General features: G+C 29.2%; 1 long non-coding RNA gene across 15 annotated transcripts; it reads left to right on the forward strand.

Annotated features, from left to right (window-relative positions):
- The first annotated feature begins 2,892 nt into the window (after positions 1 to 2,892).
- On the forward strand, positions 2,893 to 9,030 carry LOC114191092. Of its 15 annotated transcripts, none has more exons than XR_003605931.1 (8): positions 2,893 to 4,320; positions 4,410 to 4,453; positions 4,870 to 5,034; positions 6,417 to 6,619; positions 6,990 to 7,101; positions 7,498 to 7,556; positions 8,045 to 8,191; positions 8,705 to 9,030. It is a non-coding gene; the product is annotated as an uncharacterized LOC114191092 (long non-coding RNA). The 15 variants fall into 15 exon arrangements; XR_003605927.1 differs by having other exon boundaries at positions 2,893 to 4,261; positions 4,367 to 4,453; XR_003605933.1 differs by having other exon boundaries at positions 2,893 to 3,914; positions 3,987 to 4,453.
- Positions 9,031 to 9,245: the final 215 nt, after the last annotated feature.

The raw sequence follows: 9,245 nt of genomic DNA on the forward strand, positions 1-9,245 counted from the left end.
TACAATATTTCATTTTAACTTTTGCTTCTTTCCTTTCCAAGGATATATGCTCATTAAGCCAGTCCAAACAAAGTGACAAAATGGGATATAAGGAATCCAAAGACGATCATCACCCTTAAAAATAGTATAACCCTTTCTTCAACTAACTATGTTTTTTCAAGTTTTGAGTGTAAAAGAAGATAGAAAAAGAAACTGAAATTCTTCTAGGTTTTTGATTTATTACTTGAAAAAAGAAGAAGCTAAGTTTGATTAAAATTAAAAAAAAAAAGTGATTCTGATACGTAACAGTCTACTATAACTTATGTTTGTTTACCAATTACAAATATATATTTTTTTTTAAAAAGAAACAATTAATTATGGACACGGATCCTTGAGCTTAATGAATGATCACATCCAATGTTTTGTACTGGAAGATAATCTTTTCACATTAATTTTAAAGAAGCTATTTAAACAACTTATTTGAATCAAAATTTTTGTATTGAAGAAAATACTCGAAAAATTAAAAGAAATATTATTTTAAGAAAATTACAAATGAAATTGTGAGAGTACAAGCATTTAATTTGAATGTTAGCTATTGAGAAATGTTATTAAGAAACCGTTTTGTGTCCTGTTTTAAAGTCGTTCTCTGTTATTAGTAAAAGTTTGTTAAAAATAAAAAATATGAGTAATATTTAATAAATTTTAACAAAAATATCAAACATTTATTTTTAGCATTCCTAAAATATATTATATGTGTAACACTATTTATTATAACTAATAGGGTTAAATATGTTTTTGTTCCCTCAAGTTTCAACGAAATTTGAAATTAGTCTCTCATCACAATTTTTGACCAATTTAATCATTCATCTCTCAAAATGCATGACTTTAGTCTTTTTAACCAAATTTTGTTAAGTTGATCTGACGTTTCAAGCGTATTTCATGATAGTATTTAAATTATTTACACTGTTTAACACATTTTTACTTCAATATTAACTTAAATACTATTATGAAATGTGCTTGAAACGTCAGATAAACTTAACATTAGTTATAATAATATTACCTTGTTTAATGAAAATGTTGTTTGATGCGTTGTTCAAAATATTATATGTGATAAAATATGTTGTATTACTTAAAATTAAACTGTAGGTAATGATTTTATTTAATTCAACAAGGATTATCATAATTATATTCGCAAAATGTTGTAGTCCATTCATCGACCACTAATAATAGTGTTTGATGATAACTACGACAGTTAATATTGTCCAAAATCGAGTTGTCACTTTCAACAAGGTATATTTCCAATAGAATAATGAAGTTACTATTGATTTTTATTAGATCGTGCACAAAGTAAAAATTGTCCATATCCAACCATGTAATCTTAAATGATACAGTTGCAAGGAAAGTCAAGCATTATGTTTTTTTTTTTAAAATTGATCAACTTTGGGCTAAAAGTGCTTATTCCTACCACCATGAAAGCTACAAATCCTTTTGTAACCAAACGTGATTTCGGCAAGATAAAGTGCTTAATAATCCAATACATATCATAGAAGACAAGTTAGGTTTAGTGGAATTTGTAATTTGTTAGATAGTGTCACCGATATTGTATACATCAAATGCTCTCTTCTTTGTTTTATGTGAGCTATTATATCTAATGCTTATCCACTTTCTTCTATGTTTCACTTTAATAACTACTTATTTGAGTAAAGTAAAAATATTAGAATTATTTAACTTTTTTTTTCAAATATTTTAAATGATTATGCATAAAACTTGAACTTTAAACTATTAACTAAATTAGAAAAATCTCACATCGTATAGTTGATTTTTTTTTCTTGGTTATAATTCTTACTCATCTCTCACCCTAATTTCTCTATTTTCACAACAATTTATATCATACAAGGATGATAAGATTGATCTTTACCCACACAACTCTAGATTTCTGGTAACTATATATGATTTAAATATTACTTAATAATTTTTTCATAAACAAAGAAAAAAAATACATTTTTATAAATAAAAAATTACCTCATATAAAATTAATTTCTTTTATAAAAAATGAATTATTTATCATTTCTAAGAAATATTTTAATTTACATATAAAACATTCTTTTGTCCGAATAAGTTTTTGTTTTTTATCCTTCAAATTTAAAATTTATCACTTTTAGATCTTATAATTGATAAATTTCGTCTTCCAGTCACTTTATCTTAAACACACTACAAAACAAATTGTATTTTACGGGTTTATTTAGCAAAGGTTAATATAACCTTAGCAATGGATTAACTTAACTGAGGTTTTTAAAATCTCTGTTAAATTCCAAAGGTTTAGTGTTAAACTTCTATAAAATAGTGTAGGTTTTCAAAATCTTCGTTAAATTACAAAGGTTTAATTTTAAACCTCTAAAAATTAGTATAAGTTTTTAAAACCTCCCTTAAATTACAAAAGTTTAGTGTTAAACCTCTAAAAAGTAGTATAGGTTTTTAAAATCTTTACTAAATTACAAAGATTTAGTTTTAAACTGTAATCTTCTTCACTTGTCAACCACCACTTCTACTCTCACCCACTACAAGAAAATTAGAGATTATCTACGAAATTTTTTTTCATAGATTATTTTATTTTATCTACGAAAATTGATTGTAGATAAAATACAAGTTCGTGGGTAAAAAAAATATAAATTTTTTATGAAAATTTCATAAATAAACATGATCAACTTTGACGAAAATTTTTTCTACGAAACATTACATACGAAGTGTTCGGTATAAATAACAAATATCATAAAAAAATATTTAAAAAATATTTAAAATAAACCGTTAATAATATTTTTATTTCTGTTACTTAATTTTAACCATCACAATTTTTGTATTCTTTTAAATTTAATTACTTTCATTTCTAAGATATAACTTTTACCTTTCAACTTTCGTTCCCGGTTCATGGTATCCACGATTGTTTTTCTCACTTTTCTTCTCCTTCTTCTAGTTCATCAACTCCTTTTACACTGCCCTAAACGTCGACCACCATTATCAATGTCGCCAGCGAGATCAAGATTTTCGCTATAGTAGTAACACAACTCTCCGCTTAGTCTCCTTCATCTCTGCATCTTCCAGTTCGACTTCCTAAACCATTCACCGATGTATCTCCTTGTTTCGTCTCTGTGATAAGTTGAGCTTCTCACTTCATCGTTTCTCTCATTCTAGGTTTTTTTTTAGTTCCTTTCATCTTTGATGCCTACTCTCTTTGAGGTTGACAATTCTTATATGATCATGGTTAGTAAGAGGTTTAGTTTCTGTTTCAATTAATTTCTTTAAATTTGGTATAACTGTATAAGACCACAATCAATTGATTTTGTTACTACAATTGATTTCGTTACTTTGTTCTCCTATTCCACCCTTTCGTTTTCATTTATCCATGTTTTTTTCTTTTCCATGCTCTTCTATCTGCACATTTTATAGGAGGTTTAGATACTATTATACATCGTGTATTATACATTGTGGTGGATTTCGAGAATTATTTCCTAGAACCATAAGAGTAAAATGCATGAGTGATGTTGAATTGTTCCTCGACTAGTAAATATCATCCAACGAACTTTCAATTCAAATGTTATTTATTGGATCTGGTCATAAATCTTAGTTCTAATTAGTTCAATGTACTTAAGTTATTGTTGCAGTATTGATGCTTTTAGTTGTCGCAGCTTAAGGAATGTATATGCTAGTCGCCGAAGTTGCAATCTTCGCTTTATTGCCTTCTTTGGCTAGTCGCTAAGGTGGTGGCCCTTTCCTTGATTCATTTCATACTTGAATTTCCTGCCATTCAAATTCATTGTTTTTATATTAAGCATAATTTGACATCATTTTAATATTTCATCTTCTTGATTCTAACCTTGGTCTACTGAGAATTATGGAATGCTTGGTCTAGTTTACTATAGCTGATGAAATGGTTCTTGGTAAGGATTATTAATCTCTATTTGGAATTGCTATCACTGGGTTGGCTTTCTGAATCATGTGTCCGCCTTTAGATGTTAAAAGCAGCGATATCAAGTTACTAAAACGTCAAGGAATTTGTACCAATCTCATCAACAACACATATCAAGTTACTAAAACGTCAAGGAATTTGTACTAATCTCATCAACAACAACTATGGATCAAGTTATTGAAGAAGGGTGATTTTGCATATGAGAACTCTGCCATGACAGGGTCAAACATTGAAGAGACCTTGAAGAGGCTTGTGACTCAACTGAAGAAGACCCCCCAAGAAGTCTTTGATGCTCTCATGAACCAAACTGTGGATTTGGTCCTAATTGCTAATCCTACTCAGTCTATTCACAAATCTTTGCTGCAAAAGCATGGAAGGTATATTTGTTACATTACATTAACTAATATCTGTTATATTATGAAGGATGGCACTGAATATGCTGAGAAGAATGGTATGTTTTTCATAGAGACATCTACAAAGACAGCAGATAATATAAATGAACTGTTTGAGGTACGCTTGGTGTTTGCTTTCTTCCTGTATTAGATTATAAAATTAATCATTTCATTTTATATTTGTCAAGAATGAGAATGTATGAACAGTAGAAACTAGTTAGCTGTTTAATTGGTTTGGAAATTAGGATTTCACATCTTACTTGGGTATTCCTGCAATTACTTTTGAGAATGAAGGTCTGTTTGGATTGAGTATAAGGTGCCAAAATAATATATGTGATCTTGTTTTGGTGCTGGTCATCTGATTTGAAGTCTAACCTGTTTAATTTAGTTGTAGGGGCAACAATGCTTAAGTAATAATCAAGTGTTAGGAATTATAGAAATACTGTTTGATATTGACTTGCAGATCTTTAGGATTTTCCAAAGGCTATGCTAGTAGTGAATTTTCGGTTTTAACTTTGATCTTTGGTCTCTTAGGACATTGTTGACTATGCCACTAGCAAGCTCCCCTTGATGTTCTTGCTGCCTGAAGATAGTTGTACTTGTAGCAAACTCATATAGACCTATTGGAGGGGCTAAAGATGATCTTGAAATAGGAATTCCGTTCTACAAAAATCCAAGATTGCATCTTTTCCATCAAAGGTAATATCTTGGTCTGGAATACATAAGGGAGTTAAGTTAACAACTAAAAAATATTTTAGGTTAGAGAAACCATGATAAAATGGCCAGGGTTATATTTTGAGGTTACACAAGATTGGTACTTGTAGAGAAGTTCAACAATCTTTCCAGAAAGCACTAACTTCTAGGTAGCCTCCTATATGAAAAGGATTACAGCCTCTGCTAACTATAAACTGAAGATATTAAGAAAAGATAAAAAGTTCAGTTTGCATTGAAATGAAAATAACAATGTTTGGCATCATTTGTTTGGCATTTGGATTAGTTTGGAATTTGATTGTGGTTTTAATGGAAAACAAAATATGTGATTCTAGAGAACATGCTTTTGCAATTAGGAAGATGTCATGCATTCTTTTTATTGTTTACGGTAATGATGCCACTCGGGCAGCCTTAGACCTCATGAGGATGAGTTTTCTTATTAATGAAGTTATATATGATATTAAAGTCACTTCAACATCACAGTAACAGATTATATGGTGTTTCCTCAAAGAATATCTGGTAAGAAAGTTAGACTCGAATAATTATTGGTTTCTTCAAACATTAGTATTAGTTCTTAACGAAGAGATACTCTTGTTAATAAAGTGTTTCCTTTTTATATACACAAGAATAGTAGATATCTTTGAAAGGAGATAACTCAGTTCCAACCAAATATTATGGCATCTTCTTCTAAATACTTAACTCTGCTACGAATCAGAAAATGAACTAAAATCTTTTAATTAAACTCTGATAAAAATTTATTCACTTTTTCCTTTTGTTTCCTGGACTATATTTATTTAACTAGACTCTTAATGTGTTGATACTCTTGCCTTCATCTTAATGTGCTAGCAATATTATATGTGAAAAGTTGTTCTCATTCTTGCATGATGCAAGCTCTAATAGAAATAGTAATTTTACCTAACAAAGTTATGTGTTCAATATATGACGGCTTGACTGTGCTGATGTAGTAAACTTGAATATAATATTCAATTCATTAGTTGTGTCATTTAATTTTTATTATAACCCTTGACATCAAAAGGTACTCAAGAGACTGAAGGTTGTCATAGAGTTTATATGATCTCTAAAGTTAAAACCAATGGTTGCCATCATGTTTTGCTGTTTTCACCTGGTGTCATTTGTAACTTTTTTCCCTAACAAATGTTTATGTAGATACCATTTGTAAGGGTAATGCCGCATGGATTCTGCCTCAGTTTAGGAAATCAAAGCATTAATGTCACTAATTGTATAATCACTAAAGTAAAATTTCAACATTGCAAATGCCATTTTGGGATTTTATTTGTTTTGAAGATGCTTCCAGGATAAGTAAAAATAGTATTTATCAATCTAATATCATGCATCTTCTTTATTGGTAGCATCTCGTCCTCCAACTCATGGAGTTCTTAGTCAAGGAATTGGTTTGGAGGGTCTTTCTAGTGTCTTGGTTGGTCTTTGGGGAACTCGAACAGGGTATCTACCACCTTAATTGAAAATGTGCATACCATTGTCGTAACTAAAATGTGAAGCCGCAGAGCAGTTCAATTGGGTGCATGCTTCCTCATACTGTTGTCATTTGAGGGTAAGTATATAGTGTCTTTCTTTTCTTGCATCCTAATTTATCAGTCTACTTGTGAATAGCTGCACTGATCAAAAAGTAGATTTAGTACGAGAACTTTTAGATGAAATGTCATTTGTAATATATCTTATAATAAAAAAGTCATCATAAGGATTGTTTCTAAGTACTTGAGAGTTTGCAAATCATTTAGACTTAATTTACATGTCTGTTGAATTCTTACAGTAAAGTTAAATCATTTTTAATTATATTTGTGTTTGATTTGATAAAAATGAATAAATAATCTTGGCCATCTTGATCATATTTCCATTCAGGCTTATTATTATTTGTTGTTTTCATCAGGAGGTTAGACTAATACTTGACCTTCATTATTTAGCATGACAATCTAGATACTGCTGCCGACATTCTATCTTGTTTGGATGGCCTTCCATCTCTTAAGTTTCTTTATTTTGCATATAACAGGTTCAATACATCTTCATTAAACCACGGTGAGACTTGCTGCTTCTTATTTATTTTATGAAATTACAACAATATTACTTTTGATTATCGGGAAGATCTTCTAATTTTTTATACTATTTTTTTTCACATTTGTTGGCTTCTTTCATAACTTTTTAGTGCATATATGTAAGCTTTTGAGACTTTCTCACCAAAATTGTGTAATCTAGAGGTCCTTGACATAACTATTAACTATTTAACCAATGATATGTTGCCGTCCTTGGAGCGATTCACATGTTTAAAGGAACTGTATTAGGGTTATAATCAATTGGACTCAGATCTTCACTTGTTTATTTAAGTAGATATGACTTCTTTCCAATATGCACATGCTCCTTATTTAAGTAAAAAAAATACACTTCATTACTCACCTAAATTTGGGGCTTGTGCAGGACAAGCATGGATAGTAATCAATTATGTTCTTCCAGAGAAGAGTTTCAGTTTTACAATGGTAAGAAGGTTGAAAGAATTTTCTGTTTTATATCTTGCTCTATTAGTACAATTGATTCAGTTCTGAAGGTGGAAACATTTTTTGTGAAAATAATTTGAATGTTTATATCTTGCATTGTTTTATCGCAGCAAAAACTTAGCATGTTCGTTTATCATTCTGTTCGTGAGTATCTGACTTGTATTTTCTCCTATTCTTTTTCTTCGTAGTCCTATTCTTGATATTGGAAAGCCTATATTTTTATTATATATAAACTTAAAAGCATTACTTGTCAAAACTTACTCTAGTAATTTAGAGAAGTATGTATACTACATGGTTATTTGACAAGCAGAATGTAGTTCATGGTTTTCTCTTTTTCATATTTGTTTTGCATGTATGCTGATATGCCAGATGGATGCAGATATATGTGAATGATTTCTGTATTGTCATTAAGCTAGGATAAACTTTTGGTGTAAATTTTTTTTATTATTGTTTTCATTAACTATTGTCAGTCAGATATCAAGTACTCCTCCTGTATTGGTGAAGAGGTTGATGGTTTAAGAGGAAGGTATATCCTTAGATTAACTACAGTTATAGTCCATCATATACCAGCATTCTAGAAGGTTGCTCTCTTTATTTTCAGTGGAAAATTTGCTAAGGTATTGTTATTTGGGGAAGACTTGTGCTTGATTATTTATTAAATTTTATTTTCATTCTGAATTACATGATATATGAAATATTTTAGTTATTCTATGCTTCTTTCGGGTTTTTAATTTCTCTTTGTTGATAATAGAGTCTAGGATCCATTACTTCTGGAAATGCAGTTATGATGTTTTTTTGTATTTTACCATTCTATATATTTTATTGTAGTTTTGTTTATTTTCTTAATCTTATCACCCATAATTACATCTGCCATAATTTTATTGTAGTTTTGCCATATATTTACTTTGTAGTTTCTTTATACTACACATGGAAAATATATCTTCTATTTTTGTCTCTGCAGTATTGTAAATTATTTTAATAGCATATTTTGTGGTTCTCAAACTTTAAATCTCTAATTGTCCTATATATATATATATATATATATATAGATCTCATGACAAATACTTCAGTTATAAAATTAGGCAATGGTTTTTGTTGTGATTAAGATATTTTTATGTGTATGCATATAGGGAAGACTTCACAACGTATGCAGATGTGTTCTTTCGAGAATTTGGTGACAAAGTTAAGCACTAGACTACAGCGAATAAGGCCGATGCATGTGTAGTTTTTGGCTATGATTTAGGTTTCTGATCAAGGAAGTGTGCCAACTAATACAACAAGTTATGTACATGAGGAAAATCATATGTGATAGTTGAAGAATATAATATAATGTGGAAGTTAATTGAATCATTTTATGTTTTGAGAACCATTGCAGTACTTCATGATAGTTTTTGCTGACTAATATTGTACTTGAATTTGAATTTGAATTCGTATATTTGTTATACTTTGATATACATTTAGTCATCTATAAATAATTTGTCAATTTGATGAGTTTATATCTATTTATGTATAATTTCATTAAATATAGATTAAAAAATAGAATAAATGTAAATAATTGTGATTGAAAAAATATATATGAATACATAAATGATAAATGAGTAAAAAACTATAATAATAATTTAAAAATCTATGGTACTTTACGGAGGTTTTGAAACCTATAGTATTTTACGG

The sequence above is a fragment of the Vigna unguiculata genome, chromosome 7, assembly GCF_004118075.2.
Source record: "Vigna unguiculata cultivar IT97K-499-35 chromosome 7, ASM411807v1, whole genome shotgun sequence".
In the NCBI taxonomy this organism is placed as follows: Eukaryota; Viridiplantae; Streptophyta; class Magnoliopsida; order Fabales; family Fabaceae; genus Vigna; species Vigna unguiculata.